Here is an 18034-nt window from a genome sequence, read left to right as displayed (position 1 = left end):
TGTGGCTAGATATAAATTTGTGTAGCTGGCAACCAATTTATCAACCATTTTGCTCACATTAATGACAGTGATTACAAATAAGCAAATATCATTTTTTAATCCTGATAAATGTTATGAACAATTATTTTCTGTATTTATACTTCAGTATTTCCAATGCGATCCAAAAGGAAGTGCTAAATGAGAGCGTGGAAAAGGGAAATAATATTGTGAATATAAGAGAATCGTGGATGCATGTAATTGATTGAACCATTTATAACGGAGATTTGTCCGTTATATGATTAAATCTATGAATAGATCTGTATAGGGATGGGCTTAAGCTACTGAGCAAAGCTCAAAGAAGAAAAAAGGGTATATATCTTAGCAGTGCAGAAGTAACTAGTGCTTTTGGAGTGAATTAGGCTAATATACACTACCATTCCAGGACATTTGTAAAATTTTTTATTTTTCTGGCACAGAATACTAATCTTTCGTATTTATTTAAAGTTTTTGCTTTTTATCATCATGATCATCCTATTGGCTCTCACAAATAAAGGTGGACAACCCTTCAGGTACCCATTTGATATGCCTGTGTGGCAAAAAAAAAAAATATGATACGCTGAGATGGTCAAATACTATTGTTCCATTTGTTTTGGCCCAGCGGTCTGTATGATTGGAACTGTACTGAAGTACTGAAGTGGAGTTGCAGCTCCTCTTTACTATGTCATATGCCAAAGCATCATGTACCCCCTGACAAGGTGCATCTGCAGATTAAATTATTCAGCCATGACAGATCAGGTATGATTTGACAGGTTCTCAGGATGGCTTGTGGTGGTGCCACACAAAGAAATCTGGAGCCATTAGGTAGGCTGAGAGATTTATTCAGGAAACAAACCTCTGAGGACCAGGTCTGAATTCTACTCTCTATTCCTATCAGTTCCTTGTATTGTCATGGATGCAAAAGCTAATGTATAGATTCAAAAATAATACCAAAATGTAGAATAAAAATGCAAACAACAATATGAAGTTAATAGTCAAATCTTCCTACTCTCTTAATAAATGATTATGCTTTATGAGTATGTGATGATGATGATGATGATAAACCCATGCTAGAATATCTAGTCTGTTTCACTGGAAAAAAAGCTCACAGCAGTCATCATTGATCCACCCCTTGCCTTCTACATCTGCTGCTTCTTTGCACTATGGAGATTCAGCTTTATTTACCACAGTGCACCACATGTACATAAAACATGAAAATGGGTGTTTGGTCAACCTGATTTAAAGAAGCTAGTCTGAGCAAGCGACACGCTACCTAGATGATACAAATTCCTTTATGAAGAATTGTGATAACATAGTGGAACAATGTAGGTAAATGTATATGCTACTGCAGAGCTAAAAAGCCTAAACCACAATGTAATTTCACCTTCCAATTAACTCCAATGCATTTTGGCAAAATTTTTCATGGTTATGTGATTGTTTACACTAAGCAAAATACCCTGAGTTTCTATTATATTGTCATTGCAAGACTACCACTTTTGGTAATCACCAGGGTGTGAAGGTGTTCCTCTGAGATTAAACTGATCAGTAATGTGACTAGCACAGTTATATACCAGATGATACAAGTTTGATGATAAACTTTCCTTTATTATGCTAGTGCACACATGCCTTATTACACAGGCAACTAGCTGTAATAAGGATTGTGACAAGGATGTAGCAAATTACACTTTAGTCCACTCTAGTCCCAAATTTGAGATATGGAATCAACCATAATGGTAACTTGAACAGCTGAGGCTGATGGCCCATGGAGCGAGTGAGTCGCCCGCGATAGATCTCTGCTTCCACTGACAACTAACTGCTCCAAAATGCCTTTCCACTGGCAATAGTGGGAGTCTCCAGTGGAAAAGCTTTAGCATTGCTTTGGCTTTCCGAAGTCCCACAAAGTTTGGTAGCAAAGATCTATCGCAGACGACTAACTCCCTGTGTGGGCAATCAGCCTTAATGTCAGAGAAAGAACTAGTATGAAAGGAGACTAACCACACAGCTTGCAGTCTATAAATATTTACACAGTATGCACTCTACCACAAATGTGATGTTGCAAAAACCTTTTAAAAATTGTTATTTTAGCACACAGAATGTGCTTGATGTTCAAAATCATTTTCCCACTGATGGCTAGTAAATTGCATCATAATGCTGGTAAAACCTTATGCCAAACAGATGTATTGTTTTGCATGTTATAATAAGCATCAACATATGCTCCAATGAAACATTTTTAATTATGACAATATAAAAACCACAGAGCTAAAATCTGCCAAAATATCACAACAATAATTTTGCCAGGGTAAATTCTAGTCATTTCAGTTGCAACTATAATAAATATTTTATCATTTCTGTTCACAGATGATTTTTCATAATTTAAATATGAATCGAAGTTCTGAGTGTACAGTGAACAGTTCAAATGCCTTTACTTACATAGGTGCTAAATTGCAGTGGGACAGTTGGTTCAGTAACCAATAGCAGCCAATCAGCAAAAAGTTTTGATTATTTTACCACAAGTTAGAAAAAGAAAGCAAATATATGGTTTGAATGTTGCTATTGGTAACTTCCGCTGTGCTGTTTAGCATGTGTGATAGTAAATTTACTTTTCACAAATCAAAATCAAAGCATTTGCCTTAAAAAAGCTTTTCGCCAAAGGTGCCTTGGATTTGTGTTTTTTTATGTTAGGAAAGGTAAAACATGAGGCCACAGTCCTTGGTGTCCTGTCTTCTCCCTCTTTGTGGTTTCCCAGGGATTAGATAGGAATTGAAACAGTAGTTATAGAGCACAAACTTTGAATACTTCTCTTTTTGTGATAATTTTATTTTTTAATTGTGACATAGTCGCACTCAAATTGGAGCACTGGCACTTTCTAATAATAAAGGTTTTAACTTTACTGCAGTTAATGAATATTCTTAGACCTTGTCTAAAACAATAGGTCGCTAGTTTCTTGTTCAGTGTTTCAATGTGGTACTTATGGATTATGATTATTAGGTAAGGGAAGCAAGGAGACAAACACAATGCAATAAATTAGGTGGGCACCCAATAGATCAAGTGCAAAAGAAATTAAGGGGTTATACTGGAGCAGATGTTCATGTAGAATAGTATCACCAGATATGAATATCTATATGTGCTTATCTAACGGTGCTAACTTCATAGGCCTCAGGAGTCAGAGGTCCTACTAAACATATAACCATTTACATGGCTCTGTAATGGTGAAGATGTATTTAAGTTTTGGGAGGGCATGTTTACCCATAATTTTAATTAAAAATATTTTAATATCCACTTAATAATGTGGTATGGTTTATATCTATATACTGTCAGAACTGGGGGAAGTCCAGAAGATTTTGAACAATGGTGACCCCTAAGGCCAAATAAGGACTATTTTTTAGCCCCTGTGTGGACTAGCAGCCTAGAGGAGGCTCTATTTGGCAGTACATGTATGGGATCCCTTATCCGGAAACCCATTATCCAGAAAGTTCAGAGTCACAGAAATGCCATCTCCCATAGACTCCATTATAAGCAAATTATTCTAATTTTTACAAATGATTTCCTTTTTCTCTGTAATTATAAAGCAGTACCTTATATTGTTATGGAGATCCAAATTAAGGAAAGATCACTTATCTGGAAAACCCCAGGTCCTGAGCATTCTGGATAACAGGTCCCATACCTGTACATCTGTTTTTTTTTTTTTCCCTTTTTTCAATAACATTTTTTATTGTGTACATCTGTTTTTATGCAACTATAACTTACCTCCAAGCCAAGTATTCAAAAATAAGCACCGGCCTTGAGGCCACTGAGAGCAACATCCAAGGGGTTGGAGAACAACATGTTGCTCACCAGCCACTGGTTGGGGGTCACTGTTCTAAAGAATGATAACATAACTGCACTTCACCAGACACAATTTTTAGGAAAATGTTAGGTTATAATAAAATGTCCCTTTAATCTGTTAACTAAATATTTCTCCAAATATAGGGCAGACAATATCACAAGCTATGTTGTTTGACTTTCCTGCAGTTCTCTGTTTTCTGAAGATAAGGGGTATTTTTTTTTAATATTATAATTTCTCATGGGAATAATGAACTTTACCTGTCAAGTCAGACAAAACAGGATGTATTCCTTGCTGCATATTACATTGTACATCTGGCATTTGCAATTTCAGATTATGTTTTATCACATCTTTTGCATCATAATATTTGCAGTGTGAGAGCCTTGTTTGTTCTGGGATGAAAAGATGGTTCTTTATTAAGAAATGCATAAACCAGCACTGTGGCCTAACTTGTTCCTGCCTTTCAGGGAGTACAGTTCATTGATCCTATAAGCCCTGAAACAGATATTTTCTTCAAGCAAAGCATAACACAAAGTATTCCCTAGGCAACAAATTAGATTAAATTTGAAAGGTGCACCATAAACAGATATTATATATAATGATGGGCGAAATGTTTCGGCAGGCATGGATTCGTGGCGAATTACCTTGTTTCGCCATTGGCGGATTGTTTCGCGAAACGGATGAAAAAAAATTGCAGCGGAAAAATTCGCCGCACGTCCAAAAATTGTCGCCAGCGTCAAAAGAGAATAGTCGGGGGCGTCAAAAGAATAGCCGCATGAGGAAATAATAGCCGCCGGCGACAAAATAATAGCCACGCGACAAAATAATAACCACGGGAGACAAAATAATAGCCGCGCAACAAAATAATAGCCGTGGGCGACAAAAGAATAGTCGCGGGCGACAATTTTTTTTGCCGCACAACATTTTCGCCGTTTGCGGATCTTTTGAAAGATTCGCGAATTTTTCGGCGAAGCAAAACGGAACAGATTCGCTCATCACTAATTATATATAGCATACATTTATTTAAATGAATTAATGCAACCCTTATTGTAAAATATAAGAATATTTAAGTCACCAAGACAATCTATGACCATATAAAAAAAAACAAAGACAAAGGCCTAATGCATCTGAAGTGATATCTACTATCCTCATGTATTACAAGATAGGGGGTACATTATTTGTTACACAAGTTTCAGTAAATTATGTTACATATTATGTATAAAACCCTTTTTTATAAGTATATTAAACAAGGATAATATATGGTGTATAGGTATGGGATCTGTTATCAAAAACGATCTGAAACAGAGCAGTAGTAACTGCTGAAGCACCATGCGCTCGCCAACATAGTGAGCAGATTACATTTTTAAACATGTTACATTATCTGTGATCTAACAGGACCCCACAGAATAACAGCATGGTTTGTTGGTCTTGAGGAATTGTCCTCTTATGCAAACAAATCCCCATTCTTATCTTTTTCCCGAAATGTTTGTCTCTCATTTCTTTCTTTGTAGAGAATGAGAGCCATTTTTGTTACTCGTTTCTCTTCTTCCATCGTCCCCTGAAAAGCATTCAGATCAGTGATAAGATTTGTGAAAGTACATGATGTTTGCAGTTTTTATTTTATTTGTCTGTTTAATAAAATCTTTGTTTGAATTTCCCTTTCAATCTGTCCACAGCTGTTTATCATTGTGATGCTGTCATATCTCACCATAGAAAAACAACACCGGGTCCTAGAACTGATCATCACCTTGGGTTTACAGAACACAAACATAACAGTAGTTTGCAGCTCTGTATATTACTCACGCAATCACAATCAATTCTTATTGAAACAAAGAGTAACAATGTGAATTTAAACAAGGTTTCCGTACTGAGTGACCATAGGATATTACATTAAATAGTAATAAAAGAGGATAACTTTATGGTTTCATTTGTCAGAGGTTGGTAATGTCTACCAGTACTTCACAGGTTGTCTACTAATTAATATTTGTTCACATTATATTAAGGGGATTATTCCTGGCATAAAGTTACTTTAAGGATATACAGTTAGCTTTAAAAAATGGTTGGCTAATAATAACCAGATCATTATAATGATCTTTTATGGAAAAGCAATAGTTGAGAGATGTTTTATTCATGTTATTGCTCGGTTTAGCAATACAGTTGTTCTGTTGTTCCACATTAACTATTAATGTGGTGTAAATATGCTTTAATTTGCACCTATGCATATGTGATTTTACCTTTATCAAGCAAGCAGCATGATATCTCCAGGGTCGGACTGGGCCGCTGGGGCACCAGGAAAATACCCACAGGGCGCTGCCCCGAGCTGCCAGTCTCCCTCCCCTGACTCACTGAAGATAAGTTTAATTTACACGCACTCGGGGGTCAGACGGGTGGTGGGGGCCCTGGCAGGGGGCTGAAGGCCACAGCAGGTGCCCATTGGGGGGGTGCAGGGGCCCTTGAGGCAGTAGCCCCGGTGGACCCTGCACTCCCCAGTTCAACCCTTGGTAGCTCCCTGTAATTAACGAACATAAATATGCAGAAAAAGCTCATTTCATTTTATTTCCGATTTCTTTTCAAGGGAGGATATTCATTGAACCAAGAATGAAAGTGATATCTGTGACATAACCAGTATATATTAATTAAAATGTTTCATTGGTTTTAGAGTTATTTGTAAATGTAATTGATGGCATTATTTGTTTATTAGTATCTTTTTTAGATAGTACCTGCATATTTATGCAGCGCTTTACACATCAGTCCCTGCAGAGTGGAGCTTACAATCTAAGGTCCCTATCACATTCATTGTCCAACTCAGGTTCTCTGTACTTTTTAAATATTATAGCAAAATGGAGTTTATTTTTTTTTTTTTTTGCGCTGGGAAAAACACACAGTGAATCCAATGCATTTGACATTAGACAGAAACACCCATTGGAGTGTTTGCAATATCACAAAGGTTTCCTTGGTTTTGCAAATTTTTTCAGTTTAGTGGACCAGTTTCACTGGCTCTATTGGCTCCATGATCACTATTCAAGGAACAAAAAAAAAAATAGGAGAAGATATCTTTTTACTTCTAGCGTATATTTTCCCATTAATTACAGAATTTGTAGTAACATGTTTACAGGGCTGTTAAAGCTTTTGTTTTTAGGGCTATTTTTATGAATATTAGGGGTTCTTAATAAAAGGTGCAGCATACCAACTTTTAACATGATTTCAATTAATATTATAGCAGGCACCTAACTGGCTTTATTTGAAACACCGTTCTAGGTCTTTTTGGCATGTAGTAAGGTGTTTTTTCTTTAAATACAGATTAGCTTAGATGCTTAACACAGGCTTGTATGTTCCTGTATTTTTGGCATAATTTGGTCTGAATGATACCCACCATGCTTATACTGGTATCCAATAGATACAATTCTTCAGCAGTGCAACTTTTTTATAAATGTCATCTCTATATTCTGTGGTTGCTATGGCCTGCAGTAATTGGGCCATGCGTTGGATTTTTATTAAAGTCTGATTAGCTAATTTTTATGGCAGCTTACATTAATAAACCTTCTAATAAACCAAAACTTTTTAATAATTTACAAGTAGCATTTAGCTATTTTTCTTGTCAAAGATTTTCTCATCAGATTATTTTCTGCAGTGTTGCATTCAGTAGAGATGCTGATAGGAAATCTTACTCTTTCCTTTAAAGATGCTTCACGCAGACATTTAACCTGCGTCCTGGGTGCATTACGTTTCATTGGTTGCTAAATGGATGTCCCTTGCAGGGAGTATACTTATCCTTGTTGATGAATGTGAGACACAAGTAAATGCAGCTGAGATTATGTACCTTAGGTGTCTTAAGCAGGAAAATAATGCATGCAAAGCTCTCTGACTTTAGTTTATTAAACAGACAAGATAAACTGGCCCAGTGTCCCAAGTAATAAAACTTGAAAACAGAATACAAATCAGCAAAAATATAAATGAAAAATCACATTTTGAACAAGTACAAATTGTTGAAAAGATGAGCTATCGGTATTAAATACTGAACCTTTCTAGAATAAAAGGGATGTCGGCTCACTGACCTGATTTCCTGGGAATTAACTACATTTTATAAACATTTTAGCAGTCCATTGAACCAATATTCCTATCCACTATAGAGTAGAAGTATAGAAAAAATATAGCAATCTGCAGGTCTTGGAAAAAGTGTCACTTTTATTGAAAGCATCTAGTCACAATCAGTTCAAGGGAAACAAACAAAAAGTGAAATATATATATATATATATATATATAGATACACAAACACATAGGTATATATAGAATCTTACCGTAATTTAGAGTCATGTGGCATAGCTAGGATTAAGCACAAGATGCTGTTTCATTATTACAGAGAAAGTCATTTTTAAAAATTAGAATTATTTGCTTAAAATGATCTTGCCATAATTAAGTGCTTTCTGGTTAATGGGTTTCCTGATAAGGGTTATATATAATGTGTGTGTATTTGTGTGATATAACCCCTTTGGAGCAACCCACATATTCCCAGCCTCGTCAATTGTACTCAACATTGAACATTACTTATTTTCAGGTACAAATTATATGTTTTTTAGAGTTCACTAAATCACTGGAAATGTTCTTCTTTCCATTATCCCTTGCCATTGCCAAGGTTGTTCTTTTGGTGCTTAGAAAGAACAGAGCACAGATAAGTGCAGAGACTGTTTTTATTTTGTATCAGGCCATTATGCTTTATTATATGAAACTCAGCTCATGCTGAATAAAACCTGAATTATAATCAGTGACTATCCTCTTAAATTACAAAACTAGAGAATTGTAATCTGGGGAACTATTATAAAAATGTATCTTGTTTAGAATTAAACCCTTTTTTGAAGAACAAGAAAGCCTTCAAGTTTTATACTGAAAACATCTGTAGGCTGATGGCAGAGCCTGCTACCTTCCATTAACTATAATGGAAACCATCTGTACTGGTACCTTCAGGCTGTTGAATGGGAGGGAGACAAGGCAGTGGAAACGGTTTCTGGCACTTCTTACCTGTGTGCATCAGCAACAAAGTATTACATTCGGTTTTAGTAAAAAAAAAAAAAAAGAGTTAAGGGCCACAATGTTTTGTTACCACCATATTGTGACAAATTGAGCAGAATTCGTAACTTACTTCAAGGTACTGTGATTAAAATATCTTTGGTATCATTCAAGATCTAGTAACAATAGAACTAAGAACAAAAACATATGCTTAAAATTTCCACATCCAAATATAGTACACACATAAGACATTGTTTGGATCGTCATACCTTAAGTCTGCTGAAAAAGCATTTAAACATTAAATAAACCTAACAATATTTATTTTCCAACAATAAGGACTCATGCATTTGGTTAGGATCATGTCCAAGGTACTGTTTTATTACAGAAAAAAGGAAATTCATTGTTTTCTCTTTGATTAAGATTGAATCTATGATTAGCCCTGGAGTTGTGGAAAGGCCACAAAGGCCCAGACCTAGGGCGGCACAATGTTGTTACGGGACTCAAGCTGCCCAGCCCCATTTGTTTTTTTCAGTAGCACTGGGAAATAGGCCAGCAGGAGGTTTGTTTAGAAAGTATGCATGAGCAACAGGGCCGAAACCAGAAGTAGGCAGAGGGGGAACCTGCCTAGGGTGCAACAGTGAGGGGGTGCTAGGCAAGTACCTCTGTTGCCACCCCTAGTGGCATCTGTGCGCCTCCTCTCTCCTCTACGGCACAGGGGGTGGAGGGAGAGGGGGAAGCGCTGGGCGTGAGGTGGCCGACTGGGCCATCTTGGCCCACCTCTGACGAGCAATGGGGACGAGTGGAGTGGTGGGGAGGAGCCACTGCATATGTGTATGATCGCCTAGGGGTGCACAAACTGTAAATCTGGGGCTGTCTATGGGAAATGGCCTTCCTGTAATTCAGAGCTTTCTGGGCAACGGGTTTCCAAGTAACAAATCATATACCTGTATGTGCTGTTCAATTCAAAACTGACCATTTTTTTGTTTCTGAGAACTCTACTTTTATACAGGTAAATAAGAAAACAAACTTGAATTAATCTGAGCTGAATTATTGTTTGCAAGCCCAACAGCTTTTAAATAACCATGATAAGTGGTTTGAACTGTGGATATTCTGCTCCCACAGCTGAATATCATTCTGTACACAAAATTCAGTAATTGCCTTATCTCCATAAAGTCATAACAGCCAAGCAAAAGGCTAAATCCTATATTGACAATAAAACAACACCTTATCATGTGAGAGCCTTTAGGAGGTAAAATTACACATGCACTAGATATGTCAACTTGCTTGTACCGTTATTAAAATCCAATTTATTACAGAACACTTTTAAGGACTTAGGCATCCATTTACTACAAGAACAGAGGGTTGTCTGTGTTGTCTGTTGTCTGCCCAAATTTTTTGTGACAAAATGATTGCCCATCCCTTACTGTAGTGTGATGCTACAAATTTGTCTTGTGATATCTGCATTTATTTACAGAAGTGTAGCTGTTATATTCGCTGCTATTTTTTGGGGGTTTATTTAGGCCAACTGCACTATCTGCTATGAATTGTGCAGATTGTGCACAGATGACCACACTAATGAATATTTTATATAAACAACCTATCAATGTATTATTAAATGTAATTATGGCCAGTGAAATAATATCAGCTATTATCTTCACATTATACTAATTATTATAACTTCATTCACTAATAATACCTTTATCAATATGATTCTTTCCCAGCGGACAAACTAATTCACTGCTTGTGTTAAAAAGCTGAAAATCGCATCTCCCCCACTATAACTTTTCTGGCATTTTTCCACATAACACCTCTCTGTGGGTGGCGATGTAGGGACAGTTCTGGTGCTTGTCTTTAAACCTTGCAGAACAGCTTATGTAGCATGGATGTGAAAAAAAAGTAATTATATACTGTATATGTGCTCCAGAAATTCCACAATAACAAAAGTGTTCAAACATTAGTAAACCTGCTCTGGCATTTTTTCTGTGAAGGTTCTTCAGTTCTGTAGCAGAGACAGAACACAGATTAAGGCTCCAATGAAACCCCAATATGACATTTATAACACCCCTTACAGGGCTCATTTACATTCAAGTGCAGGAAGCAACTTGCAATTTTGAGCAAAATTTACGTTTTTTTTCCCATAACAAAGCATTTTTTTCAGAATTCCAGCATCAGTGTGCTCACATGGGAAAGTCTGATTAATGTCATTTCCACCATTTTGCTTGATTGTGTGCCTTATTGTTTAGGCACAAGTGCCCTGCACCTATAGATGTTGGCTGCTGATGGAACCCTGGAGGTACTGCTTGGTTTGGAAGTGGTGGTAATTTCAGAGTTCTTCTGCATCAACAGGCACAGAAGTGCTCCATTCAAAACAAGAAGGCAAGTATACAGAAGTGCAAGGAGCACATTTTGATGCAAGTACCTTTAATGAATCGGGTATTACCTGCAACTGGCTGCTGGGCAATAGTGATGAGTGAAGTAGTGCGACAAACACGTTTTGGCGATCTTGTGCCGTTTCCCGAATTTTCCTGTTGTTTTTTGGCAAAGCGAAACGGGACAGATTCGCTCATTACTACTGGGCAATTTACCTGTGCTTCCCGCAAACATTAGCTCTATTATTTTAGGAAAATACCCTATAATCACTTTGTGTCCTCTGTACCCCCCAAGGAACCCCCGCCATGTCCCCCGCAACCCCCACAGGGGCCCCCAGTGCGCCCCCTAACCCCTGAAGGAGCCCCTGCCACCCGCCCGACCGCCTCTCCTGAGTGTGCGTAAGTTAAACTTACTTTTATCGAGCCAGGAGAGGGGACTGGCAGCCCGGGGGAGTGCCGGAAGGGATCGGGTAGGTACAGATTGTAAACTTACGCTGCATTGTCATGGAAATTGAGGTCTATGGTGTTATTTTGTAGCTAAGTGCCTGAAACCCACTGTCTTGAGGTCACTAGACAGAATAACAGGTACAGTTTCAATGTTAATTTTGTTTATGGTGTATGGACAGCCCATGTGTATTAAGCTTCTTGTACTGTTCTGTGTCAAATCAGCATATACAAATGGGTATTTTTGATTAAGCTTAATGTCAGGTAAATAGATAATTAATGAAAATAAACCCCACTCACATTAAGCAGAACTGTGATTACACACACTACATTGTACAATCCCCCATCCAGTGCTTCAGCTTGGAAGTAATAAAAATTATTTCATCCTTTTGAGTCTATTATAGTGTATACGATTCCAGGAAAATGCACCACTAGTCAAAATGTCTAAGGCCCAACTGAGAATTGTAACAAGAAAATGAAGAGAGAAAGACCACCAGGTCACAAATCTATGCCATGTCAAGAAACAGGAAGAAAAATATGCTACAAAAGTTCCTTTGCCAGGTGGGATCTGCGTGAGTGATATATGGATTTTGACAATGTTTCTAGTTCTGTTACTAAGAAATGTATTGATTGTTTTTTCTACCTAGTGCATTAGTCTAATAGTAGTAAATATTACTCCTTTTCTTACCAAGGTAATATGGACAGTCCCTTTAAGTGCCTATTGAATCTATAAATAAAGGAACACTTGATCCTTTACTCCTTTGTATTATTTATTTCTCAGATCACAGCAGAAATGAATAATTTAGAGAAAATTTAAGGATAGATACTAAATAGTGCAAGGCTGATGAGATGTATCCTACACATTAAAATGTAATGACAGATAAAGGTGAATTATAATATGCAAAATGTCAAATATTTATAATAAGTTTTTAGTTGGTTTAGTTTAGTTTTCTCCCAACTGTCCCAATTTTTATGGGACAGTCCCGATTTTAACAGCTCAGCCCGCAGTCCCAAATTCTTATTGAAAAGTCCCTCATTTCCTTTTGATCTCCTGCACTTAACGCCAAAAAACCCCAACGTTTCTCAAACTTAATTAGATAAGTAGGTTTTTGGCAGAGAGCCCAGAATACTCAACACCTGCACTTAGATAGAATGATTAAAGATAGATTAGATAAATTGCATGGCAGTGACTAAAACTTTGTTTTGCATATTTAAAGAAAATGTAATTCTAAGTAACTTTCTAATATAATAATGAAACATTTTCAGTGGTTTTAATTAAGGCCAGAAGAATTATATACAATAGATAGTAGCTACTAGAAGTTTTAAATTCAGTGCTACAAGGCACCAAAAAAGAGCATCCCCATAAAGTAATGGAAGATTTAAGCTATGAGTTTAGACTGTTGAGGTTGGGGTTGTTTTCTCTGGAAAACAGGCGCTTGTGAGGGGACATGATTACTCTGTACAAGTACATTAGAGGGGATTATAGGCAGATAGGGGGTGTTCTTTTTTCCCATAAAAGTGATCAACGCACCAGAGGCCACCCATTTAGATTAGAGGAACAGAGTTTCCATGTGCGAAGATTAACACCTGCTTGGGGCAGGCGGTACTTAAAGAAAATTGTGGTTGGTGAGCTTTTAGCAACACACCATGGACTTTGCAGTGGGATTTTTTCAAGTATGTGTTGGCTCTATAGTCATGCATCCTCCAGTTTTCGGGGAAATGGTCATTTTCAGAAAAAGTAGTTTTACGAACGTAATGGTTACATGCGTTAAATTGTGCGCTAATATAGCAAGTGGCGAAATATATTGTGCGCAGCGGGAGGGGGAGAGGGGGGAAAGGTAAGGAGTAGTAAGGTGGGAGGGTGGGTAGGGAATGTGTAAAGAACCTGGGAAATTAAAGTAAAGGAGCGAAAAAACAGTAACTAACAGCCTGCATTTTATTGTTTCATACTATTGGATGTATCTATCTATTCAGATTTACACATATGCCCATGGAAGAAGAATTAGTCCAATATGTTCACTTGAGGTCTATGGAAGAAATGTAATAACCTGTATAGACACATACTGTATGTAACCAACACCAATACATTTTGGGAAGCGTTAGTTACTAGAACTGGATCAAACCCTGCACCTGTTATTCCACTACTCCATAAGAGCTATCTTTTCCCCTTACAGTATTTTATATTGCTACCTCTTTCTTTTCACTTGTTTTCTTTGTTGCTTGCTATATGATTGACTGTTAAAAGATATTACATTTTGCATTATTTGCTGAGAATTACAAGCTCATAAGACTGATCTTTCTGAAAAAAGTTTTGTTGACATTTGACATACAACAAATGAAGCAGTCTCACACTAAGATTATCCTTCAATTCTTATGTATAATAGATATGTTTATGTACAGATTTTGCTAGGTGAAGCATAAAATTGCTATACAGGAAATGTTCTTCTTGAGGAACCTCAAGGTGACTTGCATGACGGCCGCATTTGTTCCATCTTCCTCTGAATGAGTAAGTCAACTAAAGCATTTGAACTTGAAAAAAAAATTACATAGCATTCACATTACTGAGAGATGCCTTAGGCCGACAAACCACTCTGCATGAAGGCTTAGGAAAGCCTATATGTGCTGATGTAGTAAAAGTTACTGTGATAGAGAGATAATGCATTTGTCAAGAACAGGATGCTTGTGTTCACAGGAATCAAGACATGCAGCACATGTACATGTGTTCACTGCCAAAAAAAGACAGCAGAAAATGCCAGCACACTTTCTTTCTGTCCTAGTGTTTATTATATTTGCATTCACATCCAGAAGCAGAATGTAATGGGAGCTTAATGGAATATTAAGTAACTGAAGCCAAACAGTTGACAGATGGACTGGCATCCCTTTCTCCACTACTGGCCTTGTTCTCTGCATAACAATGCTAGGTATGAACAGTGCTTTGTCAGCAGTCATTTCTTTAATGAACAATAAAATATACTTCTATGTGACTGGAACTTTGTCACCCTACTTGTTTCACATGAATGCCAAGGGTAATTTGATAGAAACCTGGACCACATTCCTACATTAATCTTTCATGATTAGAATAATGGCAACATGCATTGTATTGATTATAAGCATTTGGTAAATGGCTATCTAGAGAAAATCACTTGAGTAAAGTTTAATTTAAATAGATAAATTATTTTTAAAAGCACGCTTAAGCTTAGATATTCCCCAAGCACTTTTTTAATTTAATTTAAACTAAGGAGGTATTGCCAAATTTAGAGGACTATAACTGCAGAGTAGCAACCTAATGAAATTTAATTAAAAGAAAAATCTAATCCATTGCTCTACAAGAGTATGTACTGTATATATAGACTTGCCCTTTTATGTAATAAAGGGCACTAACTTTGCCCAGGTGCTTTTAAACAGGTGACCCATTCATTCTACCTGCTGATTGGTTGAATTGGTTTCTTTTTTTTTCCAACTTGAACTTTTTATCAAAGTTTTTTTACATACAAATACAGTTACAGTCCATTGTGCATTACTTATACAGTGTGGTTCAAATTTGCTGTACATAAGTTTTATATGTTGCCTTATGAAACCAGGTATTCTGTTTCTGTACTATTTTATATCATTATGTATATAGAATAAATAGCTATTGGAAAGATGAGTTTCTTGCACTCTGTGGTGTTATTTTAGTGAGATAAAAACATTTACCATTGTGGATTCATTAGGGAAAGTTTCAGAGAGAGAAGAGGAAAAGAATGAATAGATAAAGTATAGGAACAGAGCAGTTTAGGGAGGAATAATTAATTTTATAAATAGTACACAACCTATTTGTTTAATAATTAAAGAGACCCGTGTCCCTTTAAATCAAAGAGATATACAGATCCCATCTAGACCAAATGTTGGTAAACTTTAGTATCGTCCCTCTTAACCTTGCCGTCATATTTTCTATCTCCCTCATATTTCCTATTCTAGAAATCACCTCTGTTCTTGAGGGTGGTAAGGGATTTTTCCAATTTTGTGTGATTGTAAGTCAAGATGCTGTTAAAATATAGCTCAGGAGTCTCTGTTCATTAGTCGTTAAATGGTCCAGTGGATTTCCAACTAGGGTAGAGAGAATGTCCAATGTAACTTCCTGAAAGAAAACTTTTAAGTATTAGTTCCTCTCTATTATTTTCCAAAAAGTATTGATAATAGTTCAATGCCACATTGTGTGTTGTAATGAACCCAATTTCTCCACAATTTCTCCAGTACAGTTGCAAGGTATTTGGGTGTATTTTGTGTAATTTGTCTGGAGTATAGTGCCAGAAAATAAAGTTTTATAAATGCTTTCCCGTTGCTTAACACTTGATACATTTCGCCTAACATTATCCCATATTTCTCCCATTTCTGCATCTTTTATTTCTTAACCTGATTAGCGTGTTTCATTTACAATTTATAGTGCTTATTTCTTAAAAGGCACATTGCACTTTATCTAGCCATCTTTGGCTACATTAAGTATTCTAGGTATCAAGGATAATATAACACTGGGATTAAAACCAGGGTCTTTAGGTTGAAAAAATTAGGCAGCAACACTGGATCCAAAAGAAAATTTGCAGCTTTGAAAAAATAAAAACATGGGCGCATCAAGATCAGATACCGTTAGGCTGACCCAGATAGAGCACTGTTGAGCTTATACATGGCTTCCTGGCCATTATACCGGGAGGGAGTAATGCACAAAAATATGAGGATATAATTTCAGCTCTTACAAACCAATGCTCATATATCCTAGAACTGCTTTAGTGGAGTCATTTCATGGAGATCCTTTTAAAACTTGTCAAACTTTCCTTCAAGGAATTCAGATGTACATTTTACAATGCATTTACATTCTGTTTGGCAATTTCTTGAGGCCTTTTTGCATTTTTGTATTCACCTTGAAATCAGTTAGTTTTTATGGCAACTACATTGGCATGTTAGGAGAATATGAAGTATGGAATTTCTTTTATACTCTGATTCAGCCACTTCGCTGGACTTAATCAGTTCATTGAATAGATGAATACTGCTTTTCTATCTCTTTGTTCAAAGGGAATGTGCCACCTTTCATAAATGTGAAGACACAATAATTCTTTCTGAATTGTTAAACATGAGGTCAGTTCTCATTTACTTTTTTTTAAACATTTTTTGTCACTTCAGATAGAAATTTAAAGCTGAGGAAGAATTAACATATAACTCTTATTTCCATTATATTTTCTCTCTTAGGATTTTAATTAATTTAGAGATGATCCATGTTGTACACATTTGCTGAAGCCTGACCACTTACTGGATACATAGGGACAGATTAAATGTAATATATTAAATACACATTAGAGAAGACAAGATCCTATTTGACTTTTGATGGAACACAGTTTTAGCAGTTTTAGATTCTTATGACTGTGTGAAATGATTATTGGGTCATTTTTCAACCTCAACCTGTACTGTTTGTATGTATATGGGTTTCCATATTGCAGGAAAATATCAAAGATAAAATACCTGCAGTTATTTTTCACAATGTGTTGCACAGTTAGTAGAAGTGAAGATAATAAAAGGTTTTGGAAAGACACAAGAAAATATTAGTCCACTGTAAAGTTTAGAGGGTCATACAAGCAAAGTATAGATATTAATATCTATAGACTAAGAGAGAGTGGTGCTAATGTGCTGAGAGATAAAGTTCAAACTGTATATATGAGAGACAGCAGGAAAAGCAAAAAGAAAAAAAAGAATACGTGTTTTTTACGGGAGTCTAGTGAAGATTAACTATGGCATTATATTCTGACATCTCTGAGTGTCAGAACACACTGAAGCATTCAATTTAATACACAGTTTCAAAGTTGACTGTTTCTGACATGTTCTGTAGACTGTGGAGAAACAAACAACATATGAAAAACCCGTTTTACCGTGTCTTGTAAAGTCCGATATTGCAAGTCTGTGGCACTCATGAAAGAGACAGTGTGATTAGTTTCTGGTCCACAGAGCGGCAAAGGTCAAGACGATAAAAAAAAAATCACAAGAAAAATCTTGGAGAATTTAAAAATTTTTGTGTCTTTTCACCGGCAAGTTTAAAGCTACCAAGATGTATTCAAACCAATGGACACATCAGAGTGTGTGTGAATGGAAATCTTTTTATCACTCCACTTACTTTTCAATAATGCACAGTATGGCTAGGTAGTGCTCTAGCAGTGCTACCTGGTGCGAATGTAGTGACAATTGTTAGATTGCCATATATATGGCCCCCAGTGAATAAAATTGCTTATTTATTTACCAGTCTCCTGTTCTGTAAAATAAACTCTCTGGCATGATGGTTCTTTCTGTCAGAGCAATGAATGAGCAGTAGCTTTGATCAAATTTCCACCCTCCTGTTAAGCAACGAGAAACCTCTATT

At 36.5% G+C, this 18034-nt stretch overlaps 1 protein-coding gene across 2 annotated transcripts in view; it reads left to right on the top strand.

The window, feature by feature from the left end:
- kcnd3 (potassium channel, voltage gated Shal related subfamily D, member 3) overlaps nucleotides 1-18034 on the top strand; it is a 226854-nt gene that overhangs the window by 15738 nt on the left and 193082 nt on the right.

The sequence above is a fragment of the Xenopus tropicalis genome, chromosome 2 (genome assembly GCF_000004195.4).
Source record: "Xenopus tropicalis strain Nigerian chromosome 2, UCB_Xtro_10.0, whole genome shotgun sequence".
NCBI classification, from domain to species: domain Eukaryota; kingdom Metazoa; phylum Chordata; class Amphibia; order Anura; family Pipidae; genus Xenopus; species Xenopus tropicalis.
The sequence above is the reverse complement of the archived record's forward strand: the minus strand, read 5'-3'. Positions and strand labels throughout refer to the sequence as shown.